Raw genomic sequence first — 13940 nt, 5'->3', positions numbered from 1 at the left:
TAGGGATTCGTAGCATAGAAAACAAAAAAATTCCTACCGCGAGAACAAATAACAAGCCAAGATCTAATCTAGTAGATGGTAGCAATGAGGTGGAGATCAACATACCCTCCAAGATCGCTAAGCGTTAATGAGATAAATATCGTGGTGGATGTAGTCGATCACTTGCCGCTTTCTAAAGCACGTAGAAGATCTTGACGGTGCCACAATCAGGTAGCACCTCCGAACTCGGTCACACGTACATTGTTGATGACGACGTCCTTCTCCCCATTCCATCGGGCAGCGGATGTAGTAGATCCTCCTCAGAATCCCGACAACACGATGGCGTGGTGATGGTGGTGGTGGAGATCTCCGGCAGCGCTTCGCCGTAAGCACCGCAGGAGAAATAGGAGGAGGGAGTAGCTAGGTTTTCAGAGAGGGGGTGCTTGGGGCGCCGGCCTTGGTGCCCCTTGGGTGGTGCGGCCAAGTGTGTGCTGCCCCCTCCTCTCTCTCTCCCTCTCTTTATATAGGTGGCACCCCCTAGGGTTGCCCCAAAACCAATTTGAAGTCCAACTCCAAAAAATGCAATAATGGGGAAACCTAGGTGGATTGGGATTGCTCCCTTTCCTTGTACCTTGGCCTGCCAAGGTGGTGGAGTCCACCATGGACTCCACCTTCCCTCTTGGTTGGCCGGCTAGGGTTGGTGGAGTCCATCCGAGACTCCACCTTCCATAGTGATTTATTTCGAAAGCTTCTAGAACATTCTATGCCTTCCATAAATGCACCAGATCATTTCCAAACTTGGAAAGTGACTTCTTATATATGAATCTTATTCTCCGGACCATTCAGGAACTCCTCGTGATGTCCTGGATCCCTTCTGAGACTCCGAACAATATTCGAACTCCATTCCATATTCCATATCTACTTAAAACGACATCAAATCTTAAGTGTGTCACCCTACGGTTCGAGAAATATGCGAACATGATCGAGACTCTTCTCCGATCAATAACTAATAGTGGGACCTGGATATCCGTAATAGCTCCCACATATTCAACGATGACTTCGTGATCGAAAGAACCATTTACATAAAATAACGATTCCCTTTGTCTCGCGATATTTTACTTATCCGAAGTTTGATCGTCGGTATCTCCATACCTAGTTCAACCTTGTTGCCGATAAGTACTCTTTACTCGTACCGTGATATGACATCCCTTGTGAGTCAGTCACATGCTTGCAAGCTAATTGTATGACATTCCACCGAGAGGGCCCAGAGTATATATATCGGTCATTTGGATGGACAAATCCCACTCTTGATCCACGTGCCTCAACCCTATACTTTCCGAGCACTTAATGCCACCTTTATAACAACCCATTTACGAAGTAGTGTTTGGTGTCATCAAAGCATCCATCCGGTGTAGGTGATTAACATGATCTCATGGTCGAAGGATTAGGTTACTATGTATCTTAAAGCTTGAAGCACAACTAACTTAATGACTTGATCATATGGTACGCTTACTATGGGTGTATGTCCATCACATCATTCACCTAATGATATGATTTTGTTATTAATAACATCCAATGTTCATGACCCGGAAACCATGATCATCTATTAATCAACAAACTATTTTAACAAGAGATTTACTAGGGACTCCTTTATGTTTACAAAACACACAAGTATTAATGTTTCCGGTTAATACAATTATAGCATGAGATGTAAACATTTCTCATGAACACTAAGATATAACAATAAACACTTTTATTATTGCCTCTTGGGCATATCTCCAACAGTTAGGATATGAGAATTACTTGATCATCACACCCAATTTAACTATACTAGTACAAATGCCTGTGCGTTGCCACGGGTCCTCAAATTTTTGTTTGCAATGCAAATCTATGATTCACAACTCACTATAAAAATTCAAAACAATTCAGCGATAGTCTCTGAATCAGTTCAACTGTTGAAGCCATAATCTCTAACCGTACCTAAAAATAAGAGATTTCAACTTGGTACTGGTTATTTTAATTTGGTTACATTTTGTGCTTCAGCATCCAACATAAACAGAAAAATCAGCTTGCTATACTAAATTTACGAAGGGCTCACAAAAATTCCAGAAGCATATAATGCATATGTAATGGGTCCACCAATCGATGAGATTTACCTGGAAGGGTCGTATCATGCTTACCGTAAAGTGTTTCAGCAGTTTACTTGATGGTAGTGGAAGCCGCGGTAAATAAAGCACGTAAATGTCTCGTGAAATGGCTTCCATATTGGATCTAGAAGTTTGGAATATAGTGGGTCTTTTTGAATAATAGGAAATACCATAAAATTTTATGCTTTTGGTTTTTTCCCGTGGTCAAAATGCAGGCATTCTTGTGAATACTTGTGTCTGAATGACAAGCTTCAAGAACAGATCTAGAAACACTACTTCAGTGAAGAGAGCGCATTTTTTCGATAAAGGGAATAAATTAATATCAGAAGATATCAATTACACCCATCCTCTCAACAATGCAATACCCTAATGGCAGTACAGATGCACACAACCAAAAAAAAGAAAGAGAAGACTAAGAAATAAAGTATTCCAGCACCTAGCAACAACAATACTACCACCACCAAGACAACACCTGAAATTCAGACTCTCCAAAAGCGACACCTCCAAGAAGAATCATCGCCCGATCAAAGATCTTAGGTTTTCACCCTGAAGATAGTCACCACTCTCAAAATAATATCTTCAAGTCATTGCCAAGCAAAACCAATTAAGGCCAGACCTTGGATTTCCACCCTGAAAGGTAGGACTCTGAATTTCACCCGTGTTGTCGCCCCCACTTTCATACCAATGTTGCAAAGTCCGGAACACCAAGCAAGTCCCTCAACAGCGTAGAGGATTGAACCTCCCTTAGCTAGTCCTCCAATCCAGTCTTCATGATATTCTCTTCTTCTGACTTCACCATGGATCAATGTCACTTGATGACAACACATAACAGAGTTTCGCACTGCTCCCTCCAGAACCAAACGATCGGAATAAAAGCATGGGTGCACACGATCGAATACCACCCGATCCAGCAAACTCCAGGCATAAGGTACACTGTTACAATCGCTCGCGGAGCCTTCCGGAACTCATCACTTCGGCCAGATCAAGACGAAGGAGGTCTTCATCTTCACACAAGAGAGACCCATAGGATCGCCACCATTATTCAAGTCAGGACCCAACGCTGCCGACCATCCCGGGCATTGGCAATGTCATAAAATCTCCTGACTTTAGCTGTATCACCAATAGAGGAAATAAAATTATCTTTCATTTTGATGTATCACCAATAGAGGAAATAAAATTATCTTTCATTTTGATTAGTACCCATACTCATAGAACTGTAGTACTAAATAATGGAAATGCGAGTACTAACTTCTCATATTGGACTCCTTATGGCATTCTCCGAGGAGATACTTTGCGGCTTCATCAACTGAGATCATGTCAATTGCTCAATATAATGATGTCATACCAATCAATCACCATTTTAGACACCATGAATTTTCGAAAGAGAAGCAAGCAAATACAGATTTTTCCACCTCCATGGTGAGTAACAGCAGGAAATTTTGTGTGAGCAACCCAAGAGACTTCTCCATCATTGATCTAAAAATGAAGCAACCAAAATTCAAAGACTGACATGATTTTTTTTGGCTATAGACACCAACATTTGAACAGATAAGCAGCTATACTAAGCCATCAACGAGGTGAATCCGGCTTGTCAGAAAGATTGTCAACAGTCTTGCGCAACTTCTCACTCTCAGTGCCAGGTGCCGGACTCAGGATCATCCATCTTATCATCATCATCGTTGTTGGACATCTTTACGACATCTAATGGAGAAGGAACCACATAGGGAGGAACTATATTCTGAACCAGTACTACATTGATAGATTCAAAGTCAAGATGCAGATAAGAAATCATACATTAGCAGCAGACTTCTCCAACAGCTGGGACTCTTAGGGGCATCGTCAACAATTAATGGTATAATATCAAGAATCGTTACAGTAACAGTGCTGTAGGGAAAAATACCTAGTCAATAATTAAAAATCACCTGAGCAACTCGATATCAATAGAGGCAAGATAGGAAAGTTGCAAATTTGAAATTTTAGCGCAATAACGGTTAACACACATGGATATACTAACTTATGGAATAATCAAATAGTTATATGCTTTCTAAATAGAAAAAACAAGAACCCTTGTTTTAAACGGGTTCAGAGTTACATCATATTTGTGAAAACACCTTAATAGTAGATATATTATTGGATTGACCTCTAGCAGCTCTCACATTCCAGGATTAACCTCATTATTTTTCACAAACAACAGAAATAGATTATGTAAACATTCTTTTGTCGATAAGCCTACACAAATAACAAAAAGCAGTGACATCTAGACAAAAAAATATCGCATAAGACAATAACTATGTTGAATTTAGAATCCAATCATCCCTTCTAAAATGCCATGCAGCAAGAATAGAAAATTGTCAAGGCATTTTTTTAATGAACACATATATTCCATTATGACGCAACACAATCATCGGCAACCAGAAAGTTTAGGTCAGGTAGGAGGTTCACCAACCATACGACAAGATGTTAATTTCACTCCCAACACCTAATGCAGCCAAAGCATGAGCTGCCTTATTACAAGCCCTTGGGGTGCAATTAAAACTAAACTGATTAAACGAAGTGCTTAAGAGGAATTTGGCATGTAGTATCATAAGGCCCATCCTAATAAATAAATAACACGCAGTAGACTACATAGCCTGCTTAACTACAAGACAATCCGTGCAGAAGATTGGACTGATAATTACCTGTTGTTCAACAATTGGAATGGCACGCAGAAGGGCCATCCGTTCAGTTTGTAAAGCATCAGCGGCCACATTCACTCTCCCCAGCTGCAGCAAAAATTGGATCACCCATTGAATTCCTTCAAACAGTCCGAAATGGACATCCTCCATCTGAAGTGCACGCCACATGTTTTTTCACTTCTTTGTATCGGAAGTAGAAATTCCTCCCCATCTTCAAGCAAAGTTGAACATACAGCACACCGAGAGTCAAGCTCTACCCCTCTTATTTCAATGTTCATTCTCAACGGATGACTATTGTGGCTGAATCTCTTAAAACTGCTGGACTTTAGGAGGGCAGTACAGCTTCCAAATAGCTTAGGTTCGTTGATCCCTGTCCAGAATAGTTCCCGATCTGTTCCAACGGATCAGGAGATCAACACGGAGTTTATACCCTGGCTTGATAATAATATACCACTATTGTCAAGATGCCAAGAAAGAAAATCTTCAGAATATTCAACAATCGGGAGCGATATGTTAGACCGGGTATCCTCTTCGTTAAAAGTTTGTTGCACTAGAGCCATATCCCAATGTTCTGTAACAAAGTCTATCAGCTCCACGTTATTAAGTTGAGAAAATAATCATCTGCACAATAATATGCCCAAAGGTTGTTAAAACACACCATTTAAAAGGTAATTTCAAAGATTAAATGAAGACTACAACAAAGAAAGTACCATAGTTTGTACAAGAAATCCTATATTGCGCTAATTAATTCGAGAGATGCCAGCCAATAAAATACTCTTGTGTGTATCAGAACTGTAACATTTTCGGGAATCCGAATCACAAAGTGATCATTACATCTGTGTCAAACGACTTTCAGAAATATCATCAAGAAAGAGGTAGTAAAAAACATAATAACTATTACATGAAATACACGCAAGCCTAAACACAATGGTTATTCAGGCCAGAATAATTGGTCAATAGGACCATTGGGTAGTGGCCATGTTTTGTGAGGTTCATGCTAATCATGGTAGAGAACAAGTAACCCACTCTCGTAGAACCAAGATCCTGTTAAATGGGGAACCAACCTGAGATTGGGTGGTTAGGAGGGTTGTTTTACCTCTAGCTCACCAGAGTTTAAATCCCAGGTTTAACATATGTGTGTTTTATAAAGGCGGAATATTCATTCAGTGGTAGGCGACGTTTTCATCGACAACGAGGCGCATGTGGTGACTTCGTCAATTTCAAGATTCAAGGCGGCGATGAGCGGTCCGTGGTGAGCACTGTGGGCGGCAACGAAGGACGAGTCGGAGAGGAGGGACCGCCATGACCGGCAGATGGCGCCGAGGCGGCAAAGCTGCTTCGCCGGGATGCGCACCAGGATCTCGTAGAGCAAATCCTGGGGCAGGACGCTACCGTTGGCGGTGGAGATGGCAGGAGCGGTGCTGCGGTTGTCTCTGTTCGTTGCCGTTGCTCTTCGACAGAGCGGCACCGCCTTTTGCCGAGAGCCCGAGACTCGAGACTATCTAGGTTTTACGATTGGGAGAAGATCCTAATACTAGCTCTGCTTTGGGATCTACCTGTTCTGCTTTATTAGAGGAGCATCAGCTTTTTTTTTTTGAAATCTTAGAGGGGCATCAGCGTGTCCGACACCGACTTGCCATAATGAACACATCGGAGTTCGATTCGATCTGCAGGTAGCAACCCATCTGGCTCGGGCCTACTCGAATTATGCACAGCAGCACGGACATATCTGAATATCTGCAAAGGATGGCATCGCTTTCCTTGATTATTCACTGGCGGCGTCTGCAAATCAAGGATGGTTAGAGTGCACGGACGTCACGACCATTGCGCACGTATGGGAATATCCAATTATTGATACATGCAGAAGTAAGAGAAGAATCTGTGCATTGAGGAATTGGACAATGTTTATGTATGCTTGCTCTTGCAAACTACTGCCCTGTTCGTGGCTAAACTAAGGATATTTAGGATTTAACATATTTTAAGTTTTAGTAGATCCATCTATTTTGGTATGTATCTTGTATATCTATTCACTCACTATGATGTGTATCTACTTCACTTCGAAGTGTATCTAATTCACTTTGAAGTGTCTAAAATAGAGGAAGTACTGGGTACTATTTCAAACAAAAATGTGTTGAAACTTGTGTTGATTGAGACTAGAAGTCGCCCCGCGTGGTGCCGGGGGGATTCATTGGAATTAAACCATACTTGCATAGTAAGAAAATTTGACTTTCTTACATAAAGCATCCTGTGATATAGAGTAAAATTACATAAATGTTGTTGAACGATGTTGCATATGTACTTTTATTGACTATGTTAAACAAAAACAACAACGATAGATATACTTCACCAAGTGACCCGAAATAGGGTGGCGTGGGGGTCGTTGAGATAAACCACAAACACTATGCATTTATAGCGATACATTAAATTTCTGGAATTTGCATAGCTTAATTCAAAAATAGCCAGAAGAACATGGGTATAGGTGGATTTGATTTTCATAAAAAAAAAGCCGCATACATCTACTAATGCAGAAGCTTGCGTAGCCTCCTTTTTGAGAAAAAAATAGACTACCTTCGTTTGTTCAGGTCCACCTCCCAAATGGCCAAAGTTTTCTATGCTTAAAAAAAAACCTGGTTAGTTTAATTGGCAATTGGATGTACAATGTGATTGGGTTCAGTATGTAGTTTCCATTTACGGCCGTACCAGGGTTCAGTATGTAGTTTCCATTTACGGCAATACCAAGCACAAAATCTGCTAGGTATTTTATGTGTATGCCTCTTTATACGGTGTATATGTTGAGTGCCCTATGAACACACTCAGCATATACACTGAATTTGCAAAGTGTCGATTGAAAACAATCATCATATAGGCCTGATAAATTGCATTCGGCAAATATCATGACACTTGGAAACAACCATTTTTGGCAGGTGTATAAATTTCAGTTACCATTTACATATTTGCACGGTATCGATCTATGTTGGGAAATTCTTAAATAGCATTTGTTTGACTAAACTATGTAGAAAAAGTATGGATCGGACTCATCTGTATAATGTACCATATCGGACTCATCTTCCTTTTCGAGGCGATTGGAGGGAGGCGGCTAGGGTTTCGCTTTGTGGGATACCTTTTATAGCGTCACGATAAAAAAACGGACGGCCCGGATTTGATGAAGGTAAAATCTAAAGTTAGTTAAATCTGATTTACCAGGTTCCCCCATGAGGGTGCCTCTATTATACCTTTAGATTTGCAAAGTGTCAATTGAAAAGGAATCATCATATAGGCCTGTTTACCAAGTAGTTGCCAAGTGCCTGATAAATTGTACTCGGTAAATATCATGACACTTGGAAACAACCATTTTTGTAGGTTTATAATTTTCAGTTACCCATTTTACATATTTGCACGATATCGATCTATGTTGCGAAATTCTTAAATAGCATTTAATTAACTAAACTATGTCGAAAACAATACTTATTTTTTGACTGGAGGGAGCAAGATATTATCTTCCTTTTTGCGGGGAAAGTAATTAATAAGATAACTGTCATCAAATCTCAAAGTAAAAGTATGGACTCATCCGTATAATGTACCATACGAACGTACATCAATCATGTACCCGCTTAATTCTTGATCCATGGAAGACCAGCAAGTAAGCTCCCTTTCTACACACCGGCGAAGGCATAGCATGGCATCTCAACACTACCTGTACAAATGTTTGTCCTCGGATCGTAGACCCACAGCGAATGTACTCTGTGTGTTCGATCGTAAATCCAGTACTGCGATATCCAGAAGACAATCTTACCATCATCGAGTACCCACAAGGGATAACCGTGACTTGCGTCACACGGACTCCAGCAACTTTGGTATGGGATGGTGACGGTGTGCCGTTTTGACCAGCGAACCTTCTCAGTGTCCGTGAGAAACCACAAATCAATGGAAGCGTTGCTTTTGGTAGGGCGGTACTCGACTGCAACCAGGCAGTCACTCAGCTCAACCAAGGTGACGGGCCTTTGGATTGACATTAACAGCGGGAGGTAAAGAAGATCCGGCCGCCATTTCTCCATGTCGAGGTCGTATGCGGCAATGTGATCGAAGCGGGAGCCGGTGTAGCCCAGAAAATAGAGGACCCCCTTAACAAGGGCCGTAGACCTAGGAAAAGTTGTAAATGAAGACGAGGGGCAACCTGTCTTCCTCCACTTGCCGGCGCCGCCCAGGGTGAGGATCTTGCAGGACCTGGCGGGATTCCTGTGCTCTAGGGTGATGGCCAGCACCTTGGTCTCCCCTGTTGAGGGGAGCCGGCCAAACGCAAGACTGGTGTCGCGGCTGTTGTGGTAGAACTCTGCGTGATCATGGGACACGAGGGAGACGGCACCGGTGGCCGGATCGAGAACGCGGGGACGCCCGTCCCTGCTGATGAAGCAAAACAGGTCAAGGTTGGTGCACGCCACAATCGCGTATCGATGAAGAGGGCAATCCTCGAAAGGTATCTGCCTCACGGTTTGGCCGGACATGTCCAGGATGTCGATGCCCACCGCCTCCCGCTTGAAAGCGGCGATGAGCGGTCCGTGGCGAGCACTATGGGCGGCGACGAAGAACGAGTCGGAGAGGAGGGATCGCCACGCCCGGCAGATGGCCCGGCACTGCGACAGGTACCCAGATTGCCGGCACAAAAAAATGCCGGCAAAGGCACCAAAAGTGCCGGCAAAGATTTTTCAAGGCACAAAAAAAAGTGCTGCGTTTATTCCAGTCGAGGTAGGTCATTGCCGGCATTTTTAGAAAAGTGCCGTTAATTGTATTTTAAGGCACTTCCAAAAATGCCGCTAGTTAGTATTGTCAGCACTTTTGAAAGATGCCACGGAATCTTTTGGTGGCACTTTCCGAAAATGCCATAGAATCTTTTTCCGGCACTTTTCGAAAAATGTCACGAAATCTTCTTATCGGCACTTTTCTAGAGATACCATCTAAACTTTTTACCGGCACTTTTAAAGGATGCCTACAATTACTTTTTTCAGGCTTTTAATTCTGGTGCCGCTGATTATTTTCTTAGGCATTTTTAAGGTTGCTATACTGCCTGCAAACATTCAAGCAATCTACAATCAAGCATACATCACACTCAAGAAGTCAAGCAATGTTTAAAACCAATATTTCCAAGCAATCTAGGTTTGAAACCAACATTTTGAAACATTCAAGGATTCACAATCCATGCATCTAATTAACTTCCATGACCAACAGTGTTCATCGCCACATCATGAACAATATGGTTTGAGACCATTAGATAAAATACACAACAAGGTTCATCTAACATGGTTCATCTAACTGGCTTCCATCTTACTTGTCTAACTTCCTCATTTGTTCCCGATTCGCTTGCTTGTTCCTCCAATGTCAGCACCCTACCATCACATCTAGAATAAACAGAATAAACACAGAAGCAAACACTCCGTCAGCATTGCAATAGTCCATATGAAAGTGAGAACCGAGAGATTTTTAATGTTACTGGAAACAGAATTTGTAGCTCTATCGTGAGTGCATTTTCACAAGACACACGCATAAACTTCGAAAAATAAATCCATGTACTGCAGCAGATTTCATAAATGCACGTGTTTTTATAGTGTATTTTCAGAGCATTGCTATTATATACTATCAGCCATACCTTGCATCTAGTAAGATATTGAGATGTTATAGTGTGAAATGTAAAGCACAATAACACATCATTTGTTCCAGCAGTTAGCTGACTAAAGCATTTCTCCACATCTTAAATCCATGGATAAAAGTTGCCAAGAAGTTTACAGTTCAATTACTTGTTTCATTCAGGCAACCAGACTTCACATTTGCTAGTGCTAGCCTCGAACAGAAAGAAAAATAGACCTACTAGTACTAGTACTAGGAGCAACCGAACCACTTCTCATGAGTCATGTCCAGCAATTTGGTTCCAAACACCGAACACGTTTGATAGCACACTAATTACAGAAATTAAACTGCAGGACATGGACTAACTTAACAAAACTTTAGATCACAAGTAGCGGTGAACAACCAAAATACCAAATGACAACTGGATGCAGGACTTTATGTCAGATTAAATGTTGGTTAAATGACAGCAAAATATCTTCTGTCCAAAATGCATTAGCCTTGAAACACAGTTACTAGAATGCAGTTAAGCTTTTGTGAAGACGACCTGCCTGCTCTTTATGGAGGACGTTTACACGTCTAATTGCATTTTAACTTGAGTTGCTCTGAAGTTTCTCACACATCCAATACAATAGGAATTGTGTTACATACTTTTAGCAGTACATGGTAGCTTCATCCAGAATAACAAACTTTTCCTTTAAGTAGTTTATATGAATAATAAATCCGACTAAACATAAACAAGAGATTGCACCACCAACAGGTTCTTAAAATAGGTTCTGAAAATTGTTACTTTGATCTATGCTTAACATCAGCAGAGGGTTCCCATTCAAATAAAAATAGCAGATGGTTCAGAAAATGAGTGATACATGTTATGTATCCCTGCACTATAAACTAAACAAAGCAGCACAGCTTATGAACAATTCCTAAATACTGTAAAGGTGTATAAGTGTTGTATATCAGGAGATGACACGACCTCATACTATGTCTCGTTAGTGGTCACCTTGAGCTCTGGTTACATAAAATTTGAGATCTAAACTGGCGTATATCAGTTCATAATTAAAAAAACCTAGAATGTAGTCTTCTAAAAAAATTGAAAATGCACATTGATACTATTTTTTTCATATTGAACCTTAGATAGACAGGGAATATTGACAGGAATTTCTAAGAGTCAGGGGACGAAGTAATAGTTGAGAGAATTTATGGATAAATATGGCCAGCATCTTACCCATTCATATGCACCTTCCCGAGATCCATCAAGAACTGTAACCCAGTCCGGTTGGTTTTTAAATGAACTCTTTTCACGAAGAAGATCCCTAACCTGCAGATTTGTGAATTCAGTAGCATCCAGTATTAAATGATCAATCATGGTACTAAATAAAACCCTCACTGAAACAATAATACTATATTCTAGTAGCGTGCAATGCAGACAATAATGACATAAACTGATAAATTAAAACTGCCAGCAATCCTTTGTGCAATATGCAACAATGCAAGTAGAAGGTCAACCAATTTTCTATAATACTAGAAGATTTTAAATTTCAAAGTAGTGTCCATGTGTTCCTGTAAAGCTAATGCAAGCATGAAACTCAAGCTCATCGATGTCAAGAAAGATCATTTTTGCGGGATGTTCGCACATAATGTTCGCTAACTTCTACACCATGTTTGCGACTTTTTCTCATGGGAGCATGCTCATTCAGAATTAGAGACGTGAAGTCTTTACAACTCTGAAATCCATTAGTCCATTACCTCTTCATCTACCATTAATGTGTAATGCTGCAATAACTGACACCTCACATCACTAACTAGTATCGTTGTGTCCTACCTTGAACACACTCTAGCAAATTCTGTAGCAGATTAGTTGCAACTGTGATATCCAGTGAAATCACTAGGGAGCAAATGCAAAATTGGTTTCAATTTTTGGAACGGCCAAAAGGTGCCAAAATAAATTGACATCCTGCAATTACTGATGCTACCAAAATAAGAAATAGAAACAGAGGCCCTACCACTGCAACCATGGCATCCAAGAAGAACTGCATGTAGGTTTCTCTGTCATTGGTGCAGAGAAGTGGGAGAATAGACCACACCGTGTAGAATGTTAGATTACCCAATCGCCGTCATCATCCGAGCGATGGGAGAATGGAATTGAGGAGACGGACAGACCGGCGCGTGAGACATCATTGATTTTCCGGTCAAAGACAAGGCTTCATTGAAGCTATAACCCTAATGCTTGACATGCCAGCAATCTAAACACTTCCATGGACAGAGCGGCTCTAGCAGCTCAAGAGTCAACACCACAAGAGCTGCTTTGTATGTGCATGAAAGCCCCAAAAGTTTCTCTAGCAGGTTCTGTGGAATAAAAAAATCCTAACTATGCTAACCATGTGATTTAATACTTCAAGTGCATTCACAACATCCACACAAATTTTCCAAAAATAGAATCTCAGCGCTAAAACTGAATCATGACATGAACTGGTAGTAGGGTTTTGGTCTCAATTTGAACAAGAGTAGTAACGGAGCCTGCCCTTTGATTCTAAGGAATTAAACAGACGGGTAACCTGCCCTTCTCGATATCCCTGGATACGGATGTTGTCGGCTTTGGCCGACTCGGACTGAGTACGCCCTAGCTGCTCGCTGAGGATGCACAGCCAGCACCTGTACGTCGGCGAGGACCTGCTGGAGCATTTAGAACATTTTAGACAACATTTTGGACTGGAATAGTGGTGACATTTTGGTGGACGCAACACACACAAGTCAATCATCTCAAATTCATAAAGAGAGGTGATTCAGAAACGGAAATTTATTCTCGTTTAGCAAAGATCAAGCAAGGCAACAATAACACAAGCAATAAATAGCGAGGCAACAATAACACAAAGCCACCTTAGTTGCACTTTGTAATCATTAAGAGTTCAGGAAATCCAATTAATAACTCAAGTCATATTCCAGGGACTTTTTACTCAAAAAACAAGTTTCTTCTGCCTCTGGTCCAGCAGAAGAAACTTTCAACATGCTGCCAAATAACTTAATATAGGATGGAAAATCACTCAGCTATAGCAGACTAGGATATGGGAATACAAGTATTTATTTCACCCAAAGGATCCAAGTCTATTATTTCACCCTTGGATCCGTTTTCATTTGGAGGTTAGGACTCTTTATGACACTAAGCTCAACTTGTATTTATAACTAACTATAAGCGCATGATGGAGTGATTTTTAAGCATTTTTATTCCAGGTGACTCTACTATTCCTATTGCAGAGAGAACCTATTAGATGGTTAAGGTATTGGCTGGATCTTCATTTCCTTGTTTTGTTGATTTTCGTTTTATTATTCCTAACATAAATAGAATGGAAGTGACCCAAACTCCAAAAGTACCACTTGTTATGATCATAATATCCAATGTGTAACTCAACAAGCATTTAAGAGAGGCAAAACCAGATTAAAAAGTCTTTCTCACCCAAAGGATATCCACAATTCTTTTCCTTCTAGCTGAACCAGACTTTATAGGAAGTGTGGCACGCATTAGTAG

General features: G+C 41.0%; 1 long non-coding RNA gene across 1 annotated transcript; it reads right to left on the bottom strand.

Annotated features, from left to right (window-relative positions):
• Positions 1–10113: 10113 nt before the first annotated feature.
• On the bottom strand, positions 10114–13072 carry LOC124700449. Its single transcript, XR_007001740.1, has 3 exons — positions 12973–13072; positions 11643–11735; positions 10114–10194 (listed from the first exon to the last, which is right to left on the bottom strand). It is a non-coding gene; the product is annotated as an uncharacterized LOC124700449 (long non-coding RNA).
• Positions 13073–13940: the final 868 nt, after the last annotated feature.

Source organism: Lolium rigidum, chromosome 3 (assembly GCF_022539505.1).
Source record: "Lolium rigidum isolate FL_2022 chromosome 3, APGP_CSIRO_Lrig_0.1, whole genome shotgun sequence".
Classification (NCBI taxonomy): Eukaryota; Viridiplantae; Streptophyta; class Magnoliopsida; order Poales; family Poaceae; genus Lolium; species Lolium rigidum.
This window is presented reverse-complemented; position numbering and strand designations above follow the sequence as displayed.